Here is an 11,778-nt window from a genome sequence, read left to right as displayed (position 1 = left end):
AGTTCCTAAAAAATCAAATTAAGAAGTAACTGAATTACTTTTTGCAAAGTATCCATACCAAAAGGCTCTCACTAAATATAAATTTTAAGAGAATATTTAAAAATATTTTTAGATGTATTTTCATTGCAACTCTGAACTTTTTCTCTGATGACCCTTTAGATCTTAATACAATCCACGTCCTTATTTTCGTCACCTGAGTCTCCTTTTTAAGTCAAACATTGGTTTCAGATTCTAAAAGTGCTGCTTTAATGTTCATAAATAGGGTAACACATTATCTGAAATAGAGATGGGCAGTTCTGTTCCTAGACTGTGGAGATTTGGCTTATTTCTTTTTCTGTTTGTGTATGAGCTACCTGGCTTATCAGTTACTGGATAAAACTGGCTTTTCAATTACTTGTATTAATACATTTCAATTTATTTTAATCTCATTTCACGTTTTATTCCATCATCCAATCAAACATTTTCTAACTACTTTCTGAATTTGTTACCAAACTTTGATACCAAACATCATTTTCAAACTTTGCTTTTCCTTTTCACTTTACCATATACACAGTGTGAAGGTGCTGTGGTCTTAATTCCATCCTTCTCTCTTGATTTCAGACCATACCTTTAAAGTGTCCTTATTACTTGCTTTTTGTTTCTTTTCCACTTGTTGCTGTTGCTTTCCTGGGTTTGGTTTTAGTTTTTGTTTTTTGATGCTTGTTAACACTGCCTCACTTCGCTGGTTCAAAAAGAACTATTATTTGCTCTCTGAGCTTTCTGTTTCTCTTGGTGACTATCAGCTTCTGTTTCCTATTTTGGGGCAGAAAGGAAAAAGCCTGTGAATGATGGGCTCTGATTTCAAGACTAGCCCTTTAGAGCAACTTTCTAAAGTGCCAACCATTTAATTCAGAATCACTCAGGAATCTTTCAAGGAATGCAGATTCCTTGGCTCTCACCTTTTCCTTCCTGGCATAAGATGGATTTTTTTTTTCTTCTAAGAAAACAAAGGTTATTCTTAGATAACAGCTCCCAGGTTATTTCCTTTCTATAATCTATTTCTTTCTCTTTTAGCAGTCACTGAACTTTAGAAATCTCTGAGGATTTTTTTGGGGGGGGTTACATAAATGAATCCATTTATTACAGGCCAGCAGTGTTTCCCATGGTGAGCTTCTGATCTTTCCATTCCTTCTGTGTTCTGATGATGGACTTTTCTGTGACTGCAGAAGTGGTATTGTAGGGTCAGTACCACCGACTACCATTTTCATGCAAGAACCACAGTGCCAGACACCCACAGCTAGCTCTCCCTCTTGGTTTTGTGACAGAAGGAGCAAGTGTACTTGGTGTGCTGGCTCATTTCAATTTTCTTCACCATTTTCCTGAGGGAGACACCATAACAGGTCCTGTCTTTACAGACAATTGTAACCTTCTTGATGCATTTAGCCTTGTAACCACAAATTAGGTCCAAGATCAGAGATCTCTGAGGTTTTATCAGTGCCGTTGTTGATGTTGTTATTTTAATGGATAAAAACCATATGATCATCTCAATAGATACAGAAAAAGCGCTTTTGACAAAATTCAACATCATTTATGATCAAAACTCTCCAGAAAGTGGGCATAGAGGGAACCTACCTCAACATAATAAAGGTCATATATAACAAACCTACAGCTAACATCATACTTAACAGTGAAAAGCTGAAGGCATTTCCTCTAAGATCGGGGACAAGACAAGGATGGTGACTCTCGCTACTTTTATTCAACATAGTTTTGGAAGTCCTGGCCACAGCAATCAGAGAAGAAAAAGAAATAAAAGAAATGCAAACTGGAAAAGAAGAAGTAAAAATGTCACTCTTTCCAGATGACATGACACTGTACATAGAAAATACTGAAGATGCCACCAGAAAACTACTAGAACTCATCAATGAATTCAGTAAAGTTCAGAATACAAAATTAATATACAGAAATCTGTTGCACTTCTGTACACTGATGAACTATCAGAAACTATCAGAAAGAGAAATTAAGGAAACAATCCCATTTACCATATCACATCAAAAAGAATAAAATACCTAGGGATAAACCTACCTAAAGAGGTGAAAGACCTGTACTCAGAAAACTATAGGACACTGATGAAAGAAATTAAAGGCAACAAAAACAGATGGAAAAATATGCCATGTTCTTGGAGTGGAAGAATCAATACTGTGAAAATGACCATACTACCCAAAACAATCTACAGATTCCATGCAATCCCTATCAAAATACCAATGGCATTTTTCACAGAACTAGAACAAGTAATTTTTAAATTTGTATGGAAACACAAAAGACCCCAAATAGAAATAATAATCTTGAGAAGGAAGAACAGAGCTGGAGGAATCACACCCCCTGACTTTAAATTTCTTAAAAGACCTGTAGGACTTTTGTTTGTATTTTTTATCCTCCTATAAGTTTTATTCTTTTCATTTTAAATTTATTTTTCTCCTTTATCAGGATTCTTCATTCTCATTTTCCTCCTACCAAAGCAATCATTCAAATGTATTTAACATATATTCTTTTGTTTTTATATGTTCTTGAAAATGTGTCTTGCTATTTTGTGTGCACAAATTTCTAATTTACATAAATGTAATGTGTAACAAATTCTTGTTACTTTTTTACTCAGCATTATATTTTAAAGGTCCACGCAAGTTTCTGGGTGTTCATCTGTGTGGTTCATTATCTCTGAATGTCACCTAGTATAGCATGTGACCCAACACACTGGGTCTGTCTGCTCTTCTAGTGATGGTCACCCAGATTGCCTCCAACTCTGCTACCATAAATAACACTAGCATTAACATAATTTTACAAATCCCCTTTCAGCCTTGTCTGGGAATTTCTCTAGGATGTATACCCAGGACTGGAATGCTGAGTGGTTGGTAAGTATATCCTCAATTTGCCTAGATGCACCAGGTCACTTTCCAGAACGGCTACACCAACCCAGTGTGCCTACAGCACATAAGTCCTGTTATATATACGCATCTCTGCAACAGTTGGCTTTATCCAGCTTTCTAATTTTGTATTTTGGTGGTAGAAACTCAAAAAAAAATTATAAAGAAAAGAGGAATATAACTAATCAACAGCTCTTACTGATTAGGACAAATGTTTCACATTGTAATAGATGCTGAAACTTTAAAGCAAATAATACATCTGCATTCAAAGAATATGCAATGTAATGGAAAAGAGGGACAGAAGACATGTGGAAAACCTTTGACAGCAGAATGAATACAACGTGGAGAAGCGTAAATGGAGGTCATGTAGCCAGCGAGACTAGCAGAATCAGGGAAAGTTTTCTGCAGAAACTGACCCTGAAATTTGAAGGGGTGAATACATTTGACTGAAGAATGGTCCACCTCTGCTCGGGAAAGTTTATCCTCCTCGACTGAAAGTACATTGTCAGTAATCACACCCATAGAACTACATGAACCCTGGACATCAAAGTCTCAGACCCCCTTGCATTTTAAAAGATGGGTAGCACTATGCTGGACATTCAGCCAAGAGAATAGCACATACAAAGGCAGTGGGAAGAGGATACACAAAAATTACAGAGATCAGCATGGACACTAGGCTAAGAATGTACTACCTGCTTTAAGTGCATGTTCTCATTGAATCCCAGCAGTCTGGGATATTGGTGTTGGTAATCTTTTTTTCTTCACATTTTTTTTTAAATTAGTGCCTTACAATTTTCAAAAGTTTCACATACATGATTTCATATAATCTCATAATAACCCTTTTCCCCCCACCCCTGTATTGCACCTCCCCCTTCCCTCTCCCCACTGGTAACCACTAGTTTGTTCTCTATATCTGCGAGTCTGCATCTTCTTTTTATATTCACTAGTTTGTTGCGTTTTTTGGAGTCCACATATAAGTGATAGCATACAGTATTTGTCTTTCTCTGACTTATTTCACTTGCTGTAATGCCCTCTGGGTCCATCCATGTTGCTGCAAATGGCAAAATTTCATTCTTTTTATGGCTGAGTAATATTCCATTGTATACATATACCACATCTTCTTTATCCATTCATCTGTTGATGGATATTTAGGTTGCTTCCATGTCTTGGCTATTGTAAATAGTGCTGCTATGAACATTGGGATGCATGTATCTTTGTTTTTTTCAGATATATGCCTAAGACTGGAATTGCTGGGTCACATGGTAGTTCTAGTTTTTTGAGAACCCTCTATACTGTTTTCCACAGTGGTTGCACCAATTTACATTCCCATCAACAATGTACAAGGCTTCCCTTTTCTTCACATCCTCACCAACATTTCTTATTTGTGTTCTTTTTGATGATAGCCATTCTGACAAATATGAAGTCTCCTGGCAGCCAACCAGACCAGGGGCCAATCAGCCTACCAGACTGCCCACATAGTTAGCCTGCCACAACAGAAGGACTCACGCAGCCCTCCTAGGGGAAATCCCTGGAGTATATAGCTTGGGTGATGAGAGGGAAGTGCACTGCAGGGACACATAGGACTTCTACAGAGGGCACTTCTCCAAGTTCGAGAAGTGTAACTAACCTACTACATATATAAAAATACCAATAGCGAAGAATGAACTAATGCCATTTGCAGCAACATGGATGGACCTAGAGATTGTCATACTGAGTGAAGTAAGTCAGACAGAGAAAGACAAATATCATATGATATCACTTATACGTGGACTCTAAAAAAATGGTACAAATGAACTTATTTACAAAACAGAAATAGAGTCACAGATGTAGAAAACAAACTTATGGTTACCAAGGGGGAAGGGGTGGAGGCATAAATTGGGATATTGGGATTGACATATTCACACTACTGTATATAAAATAGATAACTAATAAGGATCTACTGCATAGCACAGGGAACTGTTCTCAATACTCTGTAATGACCTATATGGGAAAAGAATCTAAAAAAGAGTGGATATATGTATAAGTATAACAGATTCACTTTGCTGTACAGCAGAAATTAACACAAAATTGTAAATCAACAATATTCCAATAAAAATTTAAAAAAATAAAATCTATGTTGTAAAAAAATAAATAAATAAAAATTTTAAATTCTTCCTGTTTAAAAAAAAAAATACCAATAGCAACTTAGACAAAATGAGGCAGCAGAGGAACGTGTTCCAGATGAAGGAACAAGATAAAACCCTAGAAGAAGAACTAAGCAAAGCAGAGATAGGCAATCTACCTGAGAGAGTGGTCATCATTTTTTACATTAAGGAAACAAAGCCTCAGAAAAGTATATTTCCCAACACCATACAGCTAGTAAGTATTTGGCACAACCAGAATTTTAACAAATGTTTGACCTCAAAGTTAATGCTTGTTTGTTGTTGTTGTTGTTTTGTTCCCTGGTCAAAAAGGTCATATAAATATAGAAAAGGTAAGAATTGATATGACTTGCCTATGGAACAAATGAATTCTATTTTAGTGAATTAGAAGCCAATTAATAAGGACCAAGGGCAGTCTGGCTTATGTTTGATGATAATTTTCAACTACACTGTAAATTCTAGACACAGGTTTCTTTAAAATATTGACATGTGCCAATGGAATTTTAGAGCATACTTGGATGTCTGGAAAAGGAGACTCTATGTAATATACTAGTAAATGCTTCTAATGGGAAACTGGCTTACATTAATAGCCATCAAGGCCACATCCCCTGTAAGGCCTCTGAGCAGTAGAGATGATAGATAGACCCATAACCTATAAAGGTGATATCATATAATATAACTTCTAATTACAATTAAACATTAATTAAATATTTTTCCAATTTTGTCCATTTCCTTGCAAAGAATTTTATAGATTAGCCTCTTTCTGTTTTCATAGTCCAGCTCTTAAGATTAGTAAGTAATTGCTGTTAGTCTTGTTTAAACTTGTTTAAATACAAAGTTCACAGTGAGATATTATTTTTGTAGATATTATGCTTCAAATCAGATATCCTCTCAAAAGAAGGTATCATGAAAATTGAATCTGCCAGATCATCAACATGCATTGCAGAGACATCTAATATTAAAAAATAACACTAAAGGAAATCCTGTACTTTCCACATGACATATTCTGCATTCATAAGCATGTAAAGGACAAGCTTCTTTTTTTGTGACTAATACAGTATTTCTTAAAAGCATGCATTTTTATATTCTTTATTGTTAATCAGAGAGCATACTGCTATTATACCATTAACTCACAAGAGATTTCTGACTATATTTTTATATTGATGACACAATATCCAGCACTAAGCCAGTTGAAAAAAACAGGCACCCTCTTATGTTAAAGTAAATTGGAATGATTTGGATCAAAGGCAGAGATATTTAGATTGAGGAACTAAATCCTCCCTTGAGACAATCTATAAAGGTTCTCTTCTAAACCTAGATATTGAAGCTAAAATTAAGCAGTTCTTTTAGCTTAAATAGAATGTGCTCAAGCTGACATAAAGTTGCAGAGAAGACTCCTGTCTGTATCCCTCACAGTTTGATAATTCTAATGATCTGAACTTCGAGATGGAACAGATTCTTCAATGTTTGTCTTCAAGTGACCTGTGACTACTTGAGGCTAAGTGGGTACAAAGCTAACCTGAGACCAGAGATTCTAGGAATTTCCTGACAATATCCCTATTCAAAAATTTGGTCTCTGCCATGACCAAGTGAGAAGAGTTTTAAACCAAAATTCTTCTAATCCATTATTAAAACTGTTATAAAATTTCTTATTTGTCATTGCTATATCAGGACTTCACCAACTGAAGATGGCCAGAAACTAAATTCAAAATAATTTAAACCAACACAATATTGTAAGTCAACTATGCTTCAATCAAAAAAAAAAAATGAAGTTAAAAAAACATTTTAAACCAGTTTCCCAACCTTTACTGTATCAGAGTTACCTGGAGGGCCTGTTAAACCTTTGGGCCTATCCCCAAATGTTCTGATTCAGAAATGAGCATTTCTAGCAAGTTCTCAGATGAAGTTAATGCTGCGGCTCCAGGGATCACTAACTTGAACAAGTAAATAAAAAACAAAAAAAGCTCATGTGATTTTTAAGTCCAGTGGTCCAGGAGTCCTATTGCTGCTTCAGGTCTGGGTGGCCCAAAGGGAGGAACTTAAATACTGTAATGAGAGCTCTAACCCTCCAATTATTAGTCAGATTCACTCTGTGTAAGCATTAAGTGGTCACTGGCACACCCATAATCATGGTATACAAGATAAGCAAATTCATCGCAAAGAGACAGTCTTACCCAATTCTCTGTAAGGAAAGTTCTGGGGAAGGCTCTGTTTGGTCTTAGCTTATTCACATGCCTATTTCTGGGGGGAAAAAAATGACTGAGCCTAGGGTGATGGTGAATTGTGATTGTGCAGGTCTAGGCCATGTGCATGGCCATGTGTCCTGAAGAAGTTCCTTCAATAGGCTTGGTCATTTCAATCCTCTTTCTTTTAGAGTGATTTGTGTCCATAAAATTCCTCAGCCCTTCATGCGAGTATGCTTTGGCATGGCAGCTCCTTGGCAGGATTATGCCTGCAAACATCCATATCCAGTTTGGAAAGATAGTCTTGACCCTAGCCCTGGGACCTACATGTAAGTATAGAGTTTAAATTACCTTAATGACAATTTTTTAATCTTTAGTAATGCTCTAATTATGACAGTAGCAAATTTTAAAGAGTCTCTGACAGTGTTAGAAAAGAAAGAATTCAAACAATATGAAAACTGGTGATGCAGATGAACACAGACTAGTAGTTCAGCAGTTCGACTGATTTCTCTCCTAAGCATAAGGTAAACTCGTTCACATTCAGAGGCTCTTTAAATGACATGATTTAATGTGACTAAAAGATGTACAGATGGCACTACACTGCCTCTACTGGGAGGAGAGGTCAGACAGCAATTGGCTCTAACACAACCCATACTAATGTATAGCTACAAGCTGCCACATCAGGGTCCATCCTTCCAAGAGCCTGTTAGGTGAAATAATCAAGCACTGTGACAGTACTCCCCAGATGCAGGAAAACATGGTGACGTTAATGCTACCCTAAGTAATGTCAGACACTCACAGAATGACTATTCAGGAGCAAGATTTTAAAAATTGATTACCTATTTATTTGCCTAATAAGAAACCAAATATTATAGAATATAAAAAAGAATATATATATGTATATCTATATGTATGTATATATATATATATATATATATATATATATATAAAACGGAATCACTTTGCTGTACAGCAGAAATTAACACAACATTGTAAATCAACTCTACTTCAACTAAAAAATAAATAATTTTTTAATTTAAAAAAGAAACCAAATACTATAAATATTAGGTGAGAAATCTAATTTGAATCCAACATCGTATCGATCATTGAATTTTTTCATAGGAGCACTGAAGGATGACATTTAAAATCACAGCAGCATTGGTATTTATACTTTTAATACATATTATCAAATGTAATTTGTATACTACATACTTTAAATAATAAGAATGAGAGAATTAAACCAATCAAACAACACAAAATTCCATTGATATAGATAAAGGATAGTTGGTACTACCTTGATATTCTAAACTCAAACTTGGCCTCATAAACTAATGAGTGCCTTATGGAAAATGACAATTGAAACACTGTGGCTTTCAAAATATTAAAGACCAGAAAAAGGTCATTGTCAAGAAGAAAAAGTTACTGATCATTTATTTCATGAAAGAATCTGTACAAAATACAGGTGTGCAAGGACCAAAGAGACACATTCATTAGACAGAATATGACTACATATAATTCCATCTATAAGAAATATTAAATTTGGTGATATGATTTGTGATGGAAGTAGCCCAACCTACAGTTGCATCTGAAAAGCAAAATGTAAAATACTTACATTTTCCAGTTTAGAAGCAATGCCTCTTCCAACTAACAGGAGATAAGGGGCATGTTCTCCTACCTCCTCATTATTGAAGAGAGAAAAATGGACAATGAAAGGCAAAACGAGACCTGGAAAGGACAAGTGACTACTGAGAATCGCCAAAGAAACTAGCAGCGGAATTAGAACAAGAATACAGGTCTTGTCTACCAGATCTGTTCTCATTCTACCATAACGTTCTTCTATGTCTCAGCCATCTGCTTGTGGGCTAACTTAAAACAATTAATTACAGTACTTGGGATTACTAAGTACTGTGATCATTTACTTCCAGCTCCCAGTCAACAAGCTGTGATGTATTTTCAGTTCCATTTTGCACATAAGGTAATTGGGATCAGGTGATATGTCAAATACTAAACATCTGGTTGGTTTTGAAAGAAAGACCGTAAGTCAGATCTCCTTTTTCTGCTGCAGTATGTTGTCTTTCAAAATAACTATGCCCTTAACTGGGCTTAAACCACCAACATAGCAATTAAAAACAAAACATATAAATAATTGTAAAGAGATTTTGGTTAAAGCTCACATTACAGGAGATGTTCAACTTCACACTCTCTTAGAGCCACTCCCCTCATTCTTTTAAATTCTGTTGGTTACTGTGATATTGCTAAATAAATTGTTCAATCTCTCATTTCTTAATTCATTAGCAATAAAATATATTTTCAACTTCCTGGTACTGAAGATGGGAATGTAAGTCACATTCTTTTGTTTCTCTTTAGCCCATTCTCCAGGCAATTTAAAAATTATTAGTTAAATGCTTCCATCATTCCCATTGTAACTGTAAATAATATATTTAAACCTTTAGTACTTGTTCCAGCAATTATAGATGGTATGACTCCAGTGGTGTCTCTGCTATATTAAGATGATGTTAATACACTTACTCTTTTCTTCCTGTCTCCTCTTTAGCCCCTTCATCATATCTATAATTACCCCTTGCATCTCTGTGCTTCAGTGAGATAGGCCATCATTGACTGTATTGTTTTTATCTAGTTTTGATATCAAAATATGCTAATCTGATAAAAGTTAGTTGGAAAGTCTCTCCTCCTTTTCTCTTCTCTGGAAGAGTATATGCAAGATTGAAATTATTTGTTCCTTGAATATTTGGTAGAATTCAACTATAAAATTACCTGGGTTTATTGCTTTTTTGTAAAAAAATCTGATTTCTTTTATTGAAAAACCTGTTCTGGTTTACATGCTCAACTGAAGGTGAATATCCAGACCTCACACACAACTGGTTCTTCTGGAACAGCTTTTCCTGGGGAGACTCCACAGTAGCTAACCTGAGTTTCCACCATTGTTCTATGTAGTCTGGAGCAATATATAGGATCTTGCAAGGCTATACATCAAATTTCCATACGAGAAATCCCGGTCCCTAGGCTTCGAAGTTTTTAAGTTGCATGATTAGGGAAGAACTAGCCTCCTTGGTGAAAACACAGAAGAGTCTATAACAGCAAAAAGATATGGTAACTTCTTCAACATTCATGGTCTGGAAGAGATGTGATCAAGAGCTGGCATTCAAGCCCTGAAATTACAGCAGTGTGATCAAGCGGAACCTTTTTGCCCTGTACTTTATGACCACCTTAGCTTTTAAAGATTGGGGAGCACCAACTTTTTCCCTGGTCGGAATCGCAAAACTTGTGATTCAGCTACATGATATGATGAACCAGCATCCCGATCTACTCTGTCAGCATTCTTCCAGAACTGATTATATTAAGCACAAGACCCTGACCAGTTTTCATGGAATTTTTCTTGAGACCAGACTCCTTTTCTGGGAAAGCCAGGCTGTAGGAAATGAGTCTTGGACAAGTTGACCCTTACCTCTTAGGTTTTCTGTTTTTTCTTAAATCATTTTTTCTAAATAACTTTTTAAAAGATATTTATTTCATTGAGTTTATCAAATTTCTTAGGACAAAATTCTCATACTATTCACATTACTTTTTAAATTTCTCCTTTTAAGAAAATTAATTTGCCAATTATTTATTTTATGGTTTTCAAAGAAGCAGATTTTTAACTTTGTTTTTCTATTACTGTAGCTTGTTTTTATATTCACTGATTTCATTTACCTAACAAATGTTGACTGAGTTCCAACTATTGGCTAAGCATTCTTCTATGTACTGGGAAAAAATAGGTTAAAAATCCCTTATGTGATCAAATATGCCATTCTAATATAAATGACACAAACATGTAAGGTATATTCTGTGTTAAATGGGATATATTCAATGGAGAAAAATATATCAGAGTAGAGGAGTTAAGAAGAATGAGAATAGAGGTGTAATTTTGTAAAAGGGAGTCGAGAAAGGCCTCACAGAGAAGATCACATTGGGGAAAGACCTGAATAAGAGCAGGAAATGAACCATGTTTCTCTCAGAAAAGCATTGTATGCGGGAGTGTCAGCATGCTCCTGGTGTGAGAGCAATGCTTGGTGTTTTTGAGGTTCATCAGAATCCTTGTGTGACTGGTGTGGAGGAAGCAAAAGAGAAAGAAGGGAATGAGAGGGAGATGTTGGCCCTTACTTCATTATTCCTTTTCTTCTACTTTCTTTGGATTTAGTTTGATGATACTTTTTTCTAATTTCTTGAGTTGAATACTTTGCACAATAATTTTTAGGTTTTCGTCTTTACTGATATAAGTATTTGGGACTACACATTTTCCTCAAAATACATGACTTTTGCTACATTAGTTGCATTTTATATTTTATGCTTATTATTTTGTTACAATAATAGTCCAATGTCATTCTGACAGGTTTGAGGTGATATCTCATTGTGGTTTTGATTTGAATTTCTCTGATGATTAACAATGTTGAGCATCTTTTCATGGGACTGTTGGCCATCTATATGTCTTCTTCTGCAAGATTTTTATTCAGGTCTTCTGCCTGTTTTTAATCAAGTTGTTTGTTTTTTGAAACTGAG

At 35.4% G+C, this 11,778-nt stretch overlaps 1 pseudogene; it reads right to left on the bottom strand.

Annotated features, from left to right (window-relative positions):
- Positions 1 to 1,119: 1,119 nt before the first annotated feature.
- Positions 1,120 to 1,522, bottom strand: LOC118902029 (annotated as a pseudogene).
- Between the last annotated feature and the right edge of the window lie 10,256 nt (positions 1,523 to 11,778).

This window comes from Balaenoptera musculus, chromosome 10 (genome assembly GCF_009873245.2).
Source record: "Balaenoptera musculus isolate JJ_BM4_2016_0621 chromosome 10, mBalMus1.pri.v3, whole genome shotgun sequence".
NCBI classification, from domain to species: domain Eukaryota; kingdom Metazoa; phylum Chordata; class Mammalia; order Artiodactyla; family Balaenopteridae; genus Balaenoptera; species Balaenoptera musculus.
This window is presented reverse-complemented; position numbering and strand designations above follow the sequence as displayed.